Source organism: Ictidomys tridecemlineatus, chromosome 11 (genome assembly GCF_052094955.1).
Source record: "Ictidomys tridecemlineatus isolate mIctTri1 chromosome 11, mIctTri1.hap1, whole genome shotgun sequence".
Taxonomy (NCBI): domain Eukaryota; kingdom Metazoa; phylum Chordata; class Mammalia; order Rodentia; family Sciuridae; genus Ictidomys; species Ictidomys tridecemlineatus.
The window spans coordinates 97,539,663-97,555,916 of record NC_135487.1 but is presented as its reverse complement, the minus strand read 5'-3'; the positions used below and the strand labels follow the sequence as shown (position 1 = coordinate 97,555,916).

The 16,254-nt window shown below is 37.6% G+C and overlaps 1 pseudogene; it reads right to left on the bottom strand.

Moving 5' to 3' along the window:
- Positions 1–10,036: 10,036 nt before the first annotated feature.
- On the bottom strand, positions 10,037–15,753 carry LOC144368619 (dual specificity protein phosphatase 4 pseudogene; annotated as a pseudogene).
- Between the last annotated feature and the right edge of the window lie 501 nt (positions 15,754–16,254).

Genomic DNA, 16,254 nt, shown 5'->3' with positions numbered 1-16,254 from the left:
GTCCTGCTTTGGGTGGGCTAGTCTCTGGATCCCCTCACTAGTTTTTATTTCCATATTAATGTAACTGGTATGTTTGGGGAAAAAAACTATGCTAATTACAAGGAAGCACTTTACCATCTTCAGGTTCGTACAGACTTTTTGAAATGTGAGCACTGTCATCAGGTAGCCCTGTGTCCCAGACATAGTATCTCTGAAATTCCAAGTCCTGCATGGATGGGAGAAGGGTGAGACAAAACTACTTCAAGAACTGATTTGGAGGTCTTGTTCACAGTTGGGAGTTGCTGTGGGTCTGGAGTCACAGTCTCCTTGATCCTTGATTTGGGGCTTTCAGGTTCTCAACATTCCTACCTGTGGTCTTTTTCTCAACTGTTCTGAACTGAGGGATTGAGAAGTTATAATGAAGGGAACTCAGTCTGCTGAGAAGATTATAGAGTTCTGCTTCTGATTGGTAGGAACCACAAAGAACTGGATACATTTGGTCTCCAAACTGTTGTCTGAGAGCTTGTCCTTCTTCCCCAGGATGAATCAATGGAAAGGGAGCTCCTGGATTTGCGAGCCCAAGTATCCAAACAGGAGAAGCTCCTTGAGAGCACAGCTGAGCATCTGAAGACTGCTAAACAGCAGAAGGAGAACATGGGGCAGTTCATTGTCAGCCAGCGTAGGTGCCCCTGAGCTGTGGAGCAGCAGAGGAAAGGGCTGGTCTAGCAGATGTCCCACTTGTGCTGCAGATAAACAGTGACCACAGAGGCACTGGGAATGTTGGGAAGGGAGAGTCTAATGCACTGGGCCCAACCCTCCTGTGACACGAGCAATTGTGGTTGCAGAAGGAGGGGGGGGGACAAAGGGGTCAGCAAGAGGCCATGATTGAGAGGTGAGAAGAAAATGCTCTAGAAAATGCATTCCCAGCAAGTAGGGCCCAGCTGGAAATTCCTTCTTTCTGGGGCTCTTTTCTTCTTTCAGTGACCAGGACACATGATGTTTTGAAGAAGGCAAGGACTAACTTGGAGCTAAAGCAACGATTGCATCTTACACAGTCACAGAGCCTGCTTCAAATACATCACCATCTGACATCAGCTCTGTAAGTGACCCTGAACTCCTTTACCTTCTAGGAGATATCAGGTTCACTACACAGGTCTTAGCTCCTTGATAGCCTCCTCTTAAGATTCCATCCCTTCACCCTCCTGCCCGCTCAGTTTTCTACCCTGTTATTATTGTCCTCTTCTCACCATCTCTCCCCTTTAGCCCAATTTTCTCTCCTTGATGTCAGTCAAGCAAGGATCCAGAGAAATGCAGTTCAGTTGGTCCCTGAGGGAAGAAACTTTCAAAGTCTCTCTGTGAATTAGTTGTCTACCAAGAGATCTTGAGGCCATATGTGCATTCTGGAATTTCCTGAACTACTTTATGAAAAACCAAATAAGGCATAACCTTATAAATTGACTTTAGTGCATAAAATTAGGTTAAGAACAGCATTTTATTTTAACACCTCATTTTCTTTAAAAAACATGAAGGAAGATCCATTTGGTCTCCTGGATATAAAAGAAAAAACTGATAGTGGAAAAAAAGATGTATGAAAGATGATATGTCATGAGCTTTGTAATGTTTTGAACAACCAATAAAAAAAATAAAAGAAAAGAAAAAAATACACTTTAAGGGAAAAGTTTTAAAATATATATATATAGCAGATATTCTCTACATTCACTTAAATGCTGTGCTAATAATTCCCTAGAAATCCTATTAAGAGAAACTTGATGTGTAACTGACTTTTTTTAAATATGAGAAATTAAACCTTTAAACTTATATGTTAAACATCAGAGCAGTTGAGCATTCTAGGAATGTTCCTAAGTTGTACCCTGAGAGCCTTGACACACATAGTCTGATCAAGCATGGGATGTATATTAACTAGTTCTTGTTTTCTAATTCCCTTTGGTTCTTCTCCGAGAATTGCTTTCTTTCCTGAGCCTCTTAACACAACACTTAGAGGATTGCCTCTGTACAGCCTCTTCCTATCCCTGCCAAGTTAACCCACAGCCTCCAGTTCCTGCTGGCTCCCTCCAGTGTGCAGGCCACCCTCTTTTGTTCCAAATTTCTAGTCTCTAACTCCAGGCTAAATGTAAACTGGTTGTATGCCATTGGTTGGCCCCTTTGCCTCTGTGAGCTACTACCCTTCATCTGTTAAAGGTGGACCTAGACTTAGATCATCTCTGAGGTCCCTGCCAATTTGACTTCTCCTTATGAAAAATGAGACACACACTTAACAGGGAAACTTGGCCCAATGTGTCCTCTTCAGTACAGGCTGTTTCTACATGTGCGTGTTTCATGCTTCATTCTTCTTTTCCTGGAATATGACAAGGCCTTTATTTTTCTTCAGACCACATATCATGTAGTATGAACTGGGTAATAAAAGGACAGTAGTAGGATCTGACCATATGACATGCAGTAGGGCTATGGCTGGGGCACCAGGGATTTGGGTGCACAGGGAAGCTTATCCTCTAAGCTGGAACCTGGAATCTCCTCCAGACCCAGTGCATCCCCTTGACTCATTCTTTTTACTACCTCCCACCATGTTTATGCCTTCCTGCATGCTTTGCCATAATTCCAGTGTCTGGGCATCATAAGTGGGGTCTAACAGTTTCATCTGAACAGAATTCTTTTGTTTACTTGCAGGTGAAATCATTAAGGGTCCTTCTGTGTGCTCCAGCATTGAGACCCTTGCCTTCCAGGAGCCACAAAAGAAGCAAAGCCACCACAGGTCCCTTAAACACGAGGAAGCCTAGGCCTAACCCCCTCACCACATCTGAACAACTGTCTATCTGCTAAGGAGCCACCTGGGCCCTATTCCTTCAAATCTGGTGCAGGTCTGAAGAGGTGATCAGAAATGTCTACTACTAGGGTAGGCAGAAAGACAGAATGACTTCCTGGCAGTGATGGAACACCAGCAGTCAAATACCACCAGGCCTCTCAATAGACAAAGTGCACCTAAGAGTGCATGCTAAACCTTGAGACACTGCTTCTGAACAGCCTCAGTGACACAGCACCTGTCACAAAACAGTTCTCACCTCAGCAGCTCTCCTCAGAAAATCAACTCTGGGGAAATGGTTGCCTCCTACACAAGGGTCATGTGGTTCCAATGTAGAGCTCCTTGGCAGTTATAGAAGCACCCTAATGAGCAGCAGGGCCCTGCTGGACAGTATCAGTGAGACTCAGCTGGCACCTTTCACAGATTCACACCTGACTAGGTAGCTCCTCTAGGCCAAGCCAGGCTGGACTTTGCACTGCACCTTCAGGTCTGACCTCTTTGAGTCCATGTGAGGAAGGAAATTGATGACTTGCTAAGAGGCCCTCTCATTTATAGCCTAGAACAATCTGCTTCCTTTATTCACTCATTCTCCAAATTTTACTGCCCCCACTCCTCCACATTAAGTATGCTGCGCCATTTTGCTAATCTAACTTCCCTCGGGGGAATATGAGACTGATGTCCACACCAAGCCTATGCAAAGTCTTGCATATGGCAGCCTCTACTTGTTTCTTAGTGGTGTGGGGCAGGCCCCAATTGTACTGAAGTCTCCTTTGTGTCTTCAGAGTGCTCCTAGGACCTGAGTAGGTATGCGTAAATATAAGATAGAGGTTTATTTATGTTGCTGTAGCCATACGTTGAAGACCAACCTTACTCATGGCAGGCAGAGTGAAACTGTGATGGTCTTTCGGTGGCTCTTTTTTTTTTCTTTTAAAGCAAAGTTTGTATAAATAGTTTCTTTATTTTTTTTGTCTTTGTTTCCCATTTCTACACCAGTCCGTAGAATAAGTGTTAAGAATAGAAAATAAAATAATCCAAACCAAAAAAACCAAAGACTGAATGTTTTCTCTGATAAGCAGATGCTGATCTATAAAGCGGGTTGGGGGAATGAAGGAACTTTGGATTGGACAGAGGGTAGGTAGGTAAAGGGAGGGGTGTGGAGGTGTGAAGGATTGTGGGTTGAGAGGGACTTTAATACCCTATATACATTTGTGACTATACTACTCGTGTTGACTCTGCACCATGTTCAGCCAGAGGAAGTGCTCCATTTGTGTACAATACTGTCATGTATAATTAATTAGAATAAATTTAAAAATTAAAATTAAAAAATGATAAAAATCTTTAAAAGAATAGAAAATAAAACTGTCATGAAGAAATTTATTGGCTAATTCTGAGGTCTAAGTTTAAAAAAGTGACAATTTTTCCTCTTTGCCATTTTTCAAGAATTTCTAAGATAAATAAGTGATTCTTAAACTTGATGTGCCTTTACAGTTTCACAGGGAAGGACATATTTTGCTGTTTGTTCTGTAGCATTAAAACTCAGGAGTCAGGATAGCAATGGAGAATTGGTTTCTTTCCATCCTGGGTTTGAGCAAGATAGAGAAGAACATTTTCTTAGACAAGTCTTCATCTTTGATGACTGTGAGGCATGGAAAGCTTTTATAAAAGCAGGACACAGTGTGGGGGAAAGGCAAACAATGCCCAAGTGTGTATTTAGCTAGACTGTGTTAATCAGGAACCTGTCTCAAAGTGTATGTTCCCCTTTGTAGTGCCCAAGAGGGCCAGGCAGTCTATCAACCTCCATCATCAATTTAAAGACCAAAATTAAAAAAGAATTTGAAGATTTTCATTTCAAAGGGGGTCTGTTTCACAGTTGGCTATGGGGATTGTGGTAGAGACTCCCTGGGCTGCAGTATAAAGCTCTTTAGTGGTTATGGGACTCTAATAGAGGATCTGCCTCTTTATGTAAGTATCCCAGGTGATAGTGATGCAGACACAGTTTAACAAACTGATGATTCTGATACAGGTGGGCCACAGATGACAGTTTAACACACATTGTGCATGTTATTGAGTCATAATACATTTATTTAAGAATCTTAATTGATAATGATCATTCCATAAATTTTGGAAAAAAATTTTTCAAATAATCCTTCAGAAAATTTTTGTATTCTTTCTCCTTGCAGAATTAAAATAAAGCTATTTTTCTATAGTTATTTTCTAGAAATAGTTTAAAATTAACTAAATGACAGAACAAACACTTATAATCATTATCACAAAACCACCACCATTACCAGCAGCAACAATGGAAAACCTTCAATAAACCTCCCTGTGTAGAAACATGGCCACTCCCTTGGGAAGATATGAAATCAACCTGTGCTCTACACTTGAGTGTTTTAAGTATTTGCATGAATGATTTTGGCTTTGAAATACAGAGGAATTTGCTGGCAGATTTATCTGAATGGTTGGAAACTCCTCAGACCCATTACTGAATCTAAAAATAATGTAGTCAATGGTAAGGACGTGCCTGTATAGTTTCACAGGGAAGGGCATATTTTGCTGGTTAAAAGATACTATTATGTATTTTAAGCGCTACAATAGGTAGCACTTTTCTGGCCCTGAGTTTATTGCAGCAAGCCTGCAAATTTTCTTCTTTTACTTCTGAACTTCAAGGGATGGTAGCCTTGATAAAATAATCAATGGTCACAGGACAACTCAAATATTTCTACTTGGTAAGTCAGCTTACTATGAAGTAACTTTACTATGACAACAGCAACATATTATCTCTTGTAAGTCTCAGACTGGTGGATACAGTCCCCAGCTACTTTTGGAGAAAACTTTTGAAAGGTATTGTATTTCTCCATTTATGATTATAGAAATAATTCAAATTAGCTGTTTTAATTTTTTAAAAGGCAACAGCAAAAGGTGGAGTTGTAGCTCAGTGGTAGAGCATTTGCCTCACAAGTGTGAGACACTGGGTTTGATCCTAGCACCACATAAAAACAAAGGCATTGAGTTCATATACAACTGAAATAAATAAAAGGTGACAGTAAAATATCCTTGAGGCATATTCTCCAGTATTTTTTTATAATTATATTCTATCCGTGTTGTGGCAGAAACACAGCTCATTCTGTAAGAAATAAAAAAAAGGAGGGGGAGGCTGGTGCAGTTCATATAGTTCAGTTCATAGAGTGCTAACCTTTGCAAGCACAAGGCCCTGGATTCAATCCCCAGCACCAGGAAATTAAAAGAGAAAAAGAAAAAGGAAAGGACTACCACTTTCTTCCAATTTTTTCTAATTCAAATAAAATCCATGGAGAATTCTTTGAGGAAAATAGAGTGAAAGTCCATAAAGGGAGACAGAAAAAAAAATAGGTCACGTACCTATTGTAGCACTTAAAATAAAAAATACTATCTCTTGACCTGCTGTTTTAAGACCTTCAGAATTTACAGAGAATTTAGCATAGGGTTAGGGTTATAAAATAATATTCTATTTTTAATGATGAAATAAAAAACCTGGAGAAGAAGGAGGAGGAGGAGGAGGAGAAGGAGAAAGAGAGGAAAGAAAAAGGAAGAGAAAGAGGAGAGAAAAAGAAGAAAAGAAGATGTGCTGTGTCCTTAGAAATCTGCTAGGGGCTCCATTGCCTTCCAAATGCCTCCAGGATTCTAATAAGTATCGTCATCTCCCCCCTCAATACAATGGCAGCCCTTTTAGAACTAAATCCAACCACCCATGAAATTACAATTTTCTGCCCTGAAATTACAATTCTGCATTTTTCTCCATTGCTGGCTCCTTCACAAACAAATCTTCTAATCTAGTTCTGAAATCAGGAAAGAGTAAAACAAAAAACTCATGCTTCATACTTTAGAAAATTAATGTGGAGACACCTCCAGTATTGTGGTTTCCTATTGAAATAAAACAAACCACAACTCAATGAAAACAGAAGAAGGAAACTCAAGATTAATCACTAGACACCAACAATTAACTTGCAAATAAGAGCTTTGTAGTTGGAACAATCAAATATTTTGTCTTTTTTCATTAGCACCTTAAAATTTATTTCCCTTCCACCCTGATCTCCTGCCAACTGAGCTATTAACTTATGTTAATAAGTTCATGAAGTGCTTACCTTGCAAGCACAAGGCCCTGGATTTAATCCCTAGCTCAAACAACTATTTAAAATTTTAATGTGACTAACTCTTTCTTTGATTCAAACAGCAAAAATCTCATCTTCCTGTTTCTTATGTTAGCCAGGATCTTTTTTTCCTGAATTTTCATTTCTTACAATCTGTGCTGTGAGGATAAGAAATAAATGATCCTGAAATACTACCAGGTTTGACAAAGAAGGATATGCCCAGAAAACCCACATCTAGTGCTTTGAGAAATAGCCCTGAATCTGCATACACACATGCACATTTTGTTCATGGAATATGGCACAACCATAATGCACTGTTCTATAGCCTTTGTCTTGCAAGTTTCAGATTGTTATAACACTTGAACTAGATTTCCTCCCCTTGGTGTATAATCAGGGAGAAAGGTTAAAAATCCAACCAAATAAGCAGGGAAGATTCACCAACTTTGCATTTTTAAGTCAATAGATAATTTTATGGTTATTCATGGGGCACAAAATGATAATTTAGTACATTCATACAATGTGTAATAACCAAAATCATGGATATTACCATTTCCATTCCCTAATAAACTCAACAAATTTTTAAAATACTAATTATGTTTACTGAACACAAAATTATGTTATAATTAATAATAGGTATCTATGAAATTTCCATATACTAGAAAGACAAATAATATTCTCTTAAATAATACAAATAAAAAAAATTACAAAAGTAATTGGAAAATTCTTCAAACTCTATGACAATGAAAGGAATATATTCTAAAATTTGCAGCCAAAGTGGTACTGACAGGAAAATATATAACTTCATGTTGACATCAGAGAAGACAGTTTAAAACCAATGATCATAATTTCTGTCTTAAGAATCTAGAGAAAGACAAGCAAATAAAATCCGAAGTAAATAGGACAAAAAAATAATAAAGAGCAGATATCAACCCAATGGAAAACAGATAAACTACAGAAAAAAATCAAGTTTTTGAAAAGATTAATAAAACTCATAAATACCAAGCAAGAATACTTGAGAAAAATGACAGAAAATAAAATTATCTTTAGGTGGTATCCATAGTTTCTAAAAACATTAAAAGTAAGATAATCATGGACTATAATGAACAACATTATATCCAGAAATACAATAAATTAGGTGAAGTGGACAAATCTCTTGAAAAATAGATTTCTCAAGACAGCAAGATTATCCCTCTATGAAAAATTTCACTTATAATTTGAAAAAAAAATTCAATATTTTGGTTTTTTTAGTTGTAGTTGGACACAATAGCTTTATGTTATTTATTTATTTTTATGTGGTGCTGAGGATCAACCCCAGCACCTTACACATGCTAGGCAAGCACTCTACTGCTGAGCCACAACCCCATCCCATAATTTTAAAATTTGACACAAATAAAATTCTAACTCTCAGAGATTTCACAGATTGAATTCTTTCATTTATTTAAAGAAAAAGTGATACAAATATTCACAAGTTAAGGGCTGGGTTGTGGCTCAGCAGTAGAGCACTTGCCTAGCACGTGCGAGGCCCTGGGTTCAATCCTCAGCACCACATATAAATAAATAAATAAATTTAACAGTATTGTTTTCAACTATATCTAAAAAATAAATATTAAAAAATTTTTAAAATCAGCTTGTATTGTTCTAAAATTGAAAAAAATCATATTGATATTCCTTTTGAAATTACAGTCTTTTATGAATCTTTTAGGCAGAAGAAAAAATTTAATTATATTGAGTTTTTCTAAGAAAAATCAATTCAAGTCTCTTTTTGTGCATAATTTAGTATGTTAAATTATCCTTCCAATAGATTTTGCACATCTCTCTTATATTGTTTCTGTAATTATTTGGTTTGTTGTTACTATTATAAATGGATCCTTTCTTCCTTCACATCTTGTGGTAGTTGCTGTATATGTAGCAGTAGTGATAATAATAGAAAAATGTACTGAATATTAACCATGTGCAAGTCAATTGTTATAGTATGGACATAGAAGTGTCCCCTAAAGAACTCAAGTATTAAACAAAGCAACCATGTTCAGAGGTGAAACAGTTGGATTACAAGAGCTGGATTGATCCATTTGATGAATTAAAAACTTGAATGAACTATTGTTTGGTAACTGTAAGCAGATGAGTCATAATGGAAGGAAGAAGGTCAGAGAGAGCATGACCTTGGGCTATATATGTCCTGGTCCCATCCTCTCTCTCTCTCTCTCCCTGCTTCTTAGCTCCCATGTGCTGAGCAGATTTCCTCCATCATATCCTTCCCCCATAATATCTCTGCCTTGGAGCCAGCCAGTGGTAGTCTAAACACTCTGAAATTGGGAAACAAAGTAAGTCTCTACTCTAAAAGTTGTTCTTGTATTTTTCATCAAAGCTCATTAACATAACAATGGCATGTTTTTAGGTCAATCAACTCAATCTTTACAAATAAGGCATCAGCCATGTCTTATATGCAGAGAGTAGCGTTCCCTCCAGTAATTATATTATATAATTAATTACATATAATTATATAATTAATTATATAATATAGTGCAGTTATATTACATTAAGGAATATATTCAAGATATTTTCATAATTTATAAATTTTCCACGAAGGACAGAGATCTCTAGTTGGATTCTGCACAGCTAGAAAAAAATGGAGCCAGGAGGAAGGTGCAAATACAGCACAGAAGTATTCCAGTGGACACTGCCCCCACAACTTGTGCCACTTAACATCTTGCTGTCAGGAACCCAACTTCAAGGGACCCTACCACCTGGATGCACAGAGCACTTCCACTGGACATGTACTGACTTCAAAAGAACACAAATTACCTACATGCCTCTCCTACCCCGAATTGCCCATATGCACATGTAGGTTTGTCTCACATGAATTCATCTCATTGGAGAATCAATGCCAATTGGAACTCTTACTTCAGATGAGACTGGGAAACTGCACTTGTCTATGCAGTAGTAGAAGGCATGATAAATGGAGAAAAAGACATCTGCCATAGTAGACATTAGACTCATTATGTACTCTTGAAACAAATTTTATATTGTTCAGTCCCCACGAGGATCTTGCATCCCTTGCTGGCAGCAACCTTGGTTTTAGGGGTTAGGTGAGTGGCTCTGAGTGCTGGGGAGGTAGTGCTGAGGCCGAGAAGGTCCAGCAGTCAGCTGAGGGCCGAGTGCACACCCAGGAAGATAGGGAAGCTGAAGACAAATTGTGAGGTAAGGGTGGGAGTGGGTTTGCAGCACCCCTAAGGGGCCTGAAGGGCTGGCGGGCCTAGAGGGGCAGGATGTGGCCAGCACCTGGGACAGCTGCTCCATGCAGCTCAAGGCCTTCTCCAGCCTCAGCTGCTCATTCCTCATTCCTGCTAAGCCAAGCAGATGGTAGCAGAGCACAGGATGCCCTCCTAGCAGTGCACCATCCCTGGACTGAGGTAGTCCTTTACTGCACAGTCCTACTCCATGGCTTCCATGAACCAGGAGCCCATGTTGGACTTGTGGTTGTCTTCCACCAGATGCGTTTGTACTGGTAGCATCCTTCCATGTGGTTTGGGCATTCAGAGGAGATATTCAACAGGGCTGTGATCCCTAAGGAATTCAGCATGTCTATCTAGGAGCATTGTAGGCACCCTAGAAGTAGAAGAACCAAAGAATCTCCAAGAGACCCCTCTGCCTGGATGCGCAGAGCAGTTCCACTGGAGCTGCAGCCCAGGTGACAGGACTCAGTGGCACTGGTGGGATGTCTGCCGGGTCCTTGGTTTTGGAACAGAATTCTGGGTAAGCAGAGGAAAACTTCTCACAGTCACGTTTGAGCAAGCAGATGTCTGCTCACTGGGGCTTAGGATGGAGTGCCTGCACTACTAGGGTCATGGTGCAGTCCTCCCTGAGCCCTTGGCATGCGAGCTCTATTCAAAGTAGAGGATGACAGCCAAGTAGAGGCTAGAGTACAAGAGGCTTCCTCTTGGGTGTGCAGATTGGACTCCAGACTCATGGAGCCTTTGTTCCGCCTATTGTCCTGGGTGTTGTATCAAAGGAGGTGGACCGAACCTCCAATAGGAAAGGTGTGCAAAAAATCGAGCAGCAAGCGTTTACTGGTGCTGCCCAGCCCCAGGGTTGGAGGCTGCCCCTGCTGTCAGCCCAGCTGCTGCCACTCACTGCACCATCCATCCCGCTCCTCAACCCTTGGCAACCACCAGCTCCCAACCTCTGCCTTGGTGGTTCTCGCTTAGCTTCATCAGCCTTTTGAGCACATTGCCACCCATCTCTCCCAGTTAATCAATCGTCACCATGGAGTGTAGGAACTGGGGCGATAGATAGTCATATATCCCCATTAACTAAGGTCCACTTCTTCTGATGTCTAAATTTGATGCTCTCAGGAATCAGTTAGGACTCTCCAATTTTTCTCATAGGCCCACAGTGGATCTTGTGATAAATAGTTCACAGCTTTCCAATAGCTTTTTAAGCAGACACATGCAATTTTCCTCATTGTATGCATGTCAGAGATCAGCACTGATTCAAGGGACACCCTGAAGCAGATTTCTGGGGTTCCTCTTCTCCATAGCTCTTTTCTCTCATGAAAACTGCCTCAAAGGGATGAGTATATAGCTCAGTTAGTAGAGTGCTTACCTAACATGCACAAGGCACTGGGTTCAGTCCTCCGTCGTGTGCACGTGTGTGTGCATATACACTCACACACACACACACACACACACACAAAGTCCTGCTTTCTTAGGCACTCTGAGCTCTGTTCTTTAGCTCCTCAACTCAGGTCACTGTCTGTATTTGCAAAACCTCCCCCAGCCTCTCTTTATTTCTCTGTGATCTAAAATATTCTTTCTAGGCAGAAAGCTTGGGCTACCCTAGGACTTAATTTGTTTTCTCTCAGATGTCCTGGCTTTGTACTGCCTATGGTTTAATGTCTAAAAAACAGTTGCTTCATTTGTGTGTGCCTGGTTTTCTAGGTGTTTGAGTCAGGTGGGTTAGTTTAGTTCCTGTTATTTTATCATGACTGAAAGTGGAAGTCCTTCCTCAACTAATTGAAAATTCATGTAATATGAATTTACAAGTCTATTACCAGTAGACTAATAAAGTATTAGTACAATAATAATAGACTTGATGCTTGATTTTCAGAGAATATTGAAGTGATAACACAAGACACCACAAAAAAAAAATCATTCATTCTCCTCAATGCTGACAGAAACTGGCAAGTGAGTCATTGTGAGAGAGATTAGATGCATACAGACTTTAGGGTACCTAGTAGTCACTGATTACAATTACACAATCTACAGTTGGGAGTTTTCCAGGGGGTTGGTCACCCTCATTTGGTAAAAGGATGGTGTCAAAGATCACATGTTGACATTTAAAGTGACAACTCTAGAATACCAGTGTATCCTGTTAAATCTGACCAAGGGCCACTGTCTAAAGCAGAACACTGGACTGTGTAAACCATGGGTCCAATCTAATCTAACATTTCTTGTGTTTGCATTTTAACCCATATATCGATGTCCGGAAAATAAAATGTCAACCATAAAAAATATTTAGTCTAGACAATGACTATGATATTTTAAAAAATTATCAAATATCAGCAAAAATAAAGTAATATGATATCCATGGATTATCTTACTGACTTTGACCTCTACTGGTAAGAAATGGAACCTAACACTATGTGGCACAATTAACATTGTTATATACACATACTTTGATTTTTGTTGTTGTTTCAGTTGATTCTTGTATCATTTTTCTTGAAGATTATAATAGCTCAAACTCCAAAATTTAAAAAAAATTATGACCTATACTTTATTTAATCCTAGCTTGATTAGTTATAAAGAAGCCATTTAAATGTAGCTAAATTGAAACAATACAAGGCTGTGGTATACTCTTTTTCTAATGGTGTCTTACTCTTAACTTTTATGTAAATGGCTTAATATTTTGTTAAGTAAACTGGCCTTCATTATAGACAAACATAATGTTGAGGGGTCTAGTTTGACATAAAGCTTTAATAACCACAGAAGTAATAATTGGCAGTTTTATTCAAAACATTTTTCTGATGTTTGATTTTGATTTGGGAGTTCCTGGTTTAAATGCGTAGTAGTGAGTAAGTTTTCAAGCATATCCAATTTACATACCATTAAGACTCCTTCTACCTTAATGCTTAATTTAGAAATGTCATTTAAAATGGTTCTTAAAAGATCAAATGCAATTATTAATTTGGTATCTGTGATATTTTAAGAATCCTCATACAAATATGTGTTCGTTGCTGATTAAGTATATCAATTAGCTAATGTTCAAAATAGAAGTTTAATTGAGTTTGACTAAACACAATTAAGTCTTCTCCCAAGCTCAGAAAACAATTTTTTAAAATATTAGCAGTCGTCAGGCAACATAGAGGTCTCTTATTAAAGGAATAAAAAGTGAGGTTGAGAATAACATTTCAACAGTTACCAAGTCTGTTAATTTGCTGATTATTATGAACACTGACTACATATGCTTTTTTGTAATTGATATATGCTATTGGTTTAATTGAATACACATACAGAATTAATTCTAATTAAATCTCTTATTCTCAAAATTATCCTTTTTCATGTTAAACTTTCTAATTGAACTTCTGATTTTAATACTTTTTTTTTGCTTCCACAGCCTTTAATGGAATTAACTGTTGGTTTCCGATAATAGAGTTTTGATATTGAAATAGATAACATGTATACCTGTTATAGAAAATAGAGAAATAAAAATGCATGTTCTCAAGGAGTAATTGGAGGTTACATTGCTATGTTCCATATTTCATCAGATTTTTTCTGTAATGGAATTTGTTTTTCATTCTCATAAAAAGGCAGTTTATTCCTGAAATTCTTTTAGGAAATATGGGCTAACTTGGCTTTGGCATCCTGAAAAAAGGCAATACTTCCCATATTTCTTAGGATACAAGACCTCTTGTGTTTATCAGTAAACTGATGTGCATCTAAGTGGAAGTATCTATGTTATAGACTGAAGTGGCTCTGAAATGAGACTAAAAGTTGTGGTAGAAGAAAAATGCTGGATAAATTGTGTACTCTTACCAGAAGGAAAAGTCTAGGCAAATTATAGTAGAAGATTTGTAGTAGAGATATTCTCCTTGCCCATAAGGACTCTAGTAATTATCTGTCTGTATATCATTGAAACTTTTCTTTAGCCCCTAAATTTATAGAAAGAGGAAACTCTTTGTAAACATGCAAGTTAAAGGAAGACTGTAATAAATGATTGGCATTTTCAGGGAGGATTATGTCATACAAATTTCTACTTGAAAACAAAGAGCCTTAAATGCAGCCTAACTTTACACTGTATTTTCTTTTTTCTACATTCTTTTTAAAAATATTTTTTAATTTTAATGTTTTTATATGACAGCAGAATGCATTATGATTCATATTCCACATTCATATCACAATTTTTCATTTCTCTGATTGTATAGAAAGTAGAGTCATACCATTCATGTATTAATACACATACTTAGTGTAATGCTGTCAATCTTATTCCACCATCTATGTTTGACTACCTCTTCATAATATTAATTACATGATGGCAAATATAGAAGAAAAACTGGCTATGTTTTCTCAATCTTTGAAAGACTGAACTGCTTCTGTGCAAGTTGTGAGGATGTATGTTTTTTAGCTGGTAAATATCCTCAACAATGGAAATATTATTACTTGTTTGGAAGAAAAAATAAATAAAATAGATGACAATTTCCACATGTAATTTCAAATTAATGAAATTTTCTTCACTCCCTCTTCTCCACCATTCTTTCTTATTCTTTATGTTATGTCTATTTTACCTACATAGCAATGTATTCTACAGTAGGAAAGAAGAAAAAAATCCTATATTAATTTACATATCAAAGTAAAACCAAAAGCTTGGTTAATTTTTCAAGTGAATTGTGAAGTTGTTTGTACATGTGCACCTTGCTTTATATTCTATTCTCCATTTTCTGCATTTGATAATGATTGGAAATTGCAAAAGAAGGTACCACAGAGCTTTATTATTTTCTAGCTATGAAAATAATTTAAAGTCAATTTAATATAGAATAAGTGATCAAATGATCTGTTGACTGAAAAAAGAAATAAAAAGCATTTGGTCATTTTTCGGAAATAATTTTTGGATAAGTGAATCAGGTATTTATTCAAACTTATATGTTGAGTATTTTTGTTACATTGAACCATGCAATGTATACCATTTATATTACTAAATTTGGGATTTGAGCTTTCCTAAGTATAATATTGAAAAGCTAAAAAAAAAGCCAGTGATACCTGTGTATCTACTTGTTTACTTTATGACTGTTTTCTTTTGTTTCTTTGTTTAGGATTAAAACTAGGTGAGCTGACCTGACTGGCAACACACAGGCTAGTAGAATCACCAAAAATAATGACCTTATGTCCATCAATTCCGGTGTTTTCATTGGCAATTTAAACTCAGCCATTGTCAAGGATTTTGACATTGAAGCCATTTTTTCAAAGTATGGGAAAATATTTGGATGCTCAGTTCACAGAAGTTATGCATTTGTACAGTACATGAGTGTACAGCATGAAAAGCTGCAGTGGCTAGGGAAAATGCCTGGATCATCCCTGGTCAATCGCTGGGTAAGCCGTGTTCACTTACATATTGATCATTTCATAAATTTATAAAAAAAAATTAAATAATCCTTCAGAAAATTTTTGTGTCCTTTTGTGTAGACTAATGAAGCTATTAGTCTACAGCTATTTCCTAGAAATAGTTAAAAATTAACACAAACAGTGACAGAACAAAAACTATAATCATCATAAAACTACCACAATTACCAGCAGCAACAACAAAAAACCTTCGATAGACCTCCCAGTGTAGAGACATGGCCGCTTCCTTGGGGAGATAAGAAGTCAACCTGTGCTTTACACTTGAGTGTTTTAAGTATTTGTATGAGTGATTTTGAATTTGAAATACAGAAAAATTTGCTGGCAGATTTAGCTGAATCTAAAGATAGAGCAGCCAATTGTAAGGATGTACCTATGCAATTTCACAGGAAAGGACATATTTTGCTGGTCAAGAGATACTATTATGTATTTTAAGTGCTACAATAGGTACATGTCCTCTTTTCTGGCCCTGAGTTTATTGCAGCAGCCTGCAAATTTCCTTCCTTTACTTCTGATCTTCAAGTGCTGGTAGCCTTGATAAAATAATCAATGGTCACAGGACAACTCAAATATTCCTACTTAGTAAGTCAGCTTCCTAGGAAGCAACTTTACAATGACACAACAACATATTACTTCTTGTAAGTCTGAGACTGGTGGATACGGTCCCCAGCTACTTTTGGGGAAAACTTTTGAAAGTTATTATATTTCCCCTTTTATTATA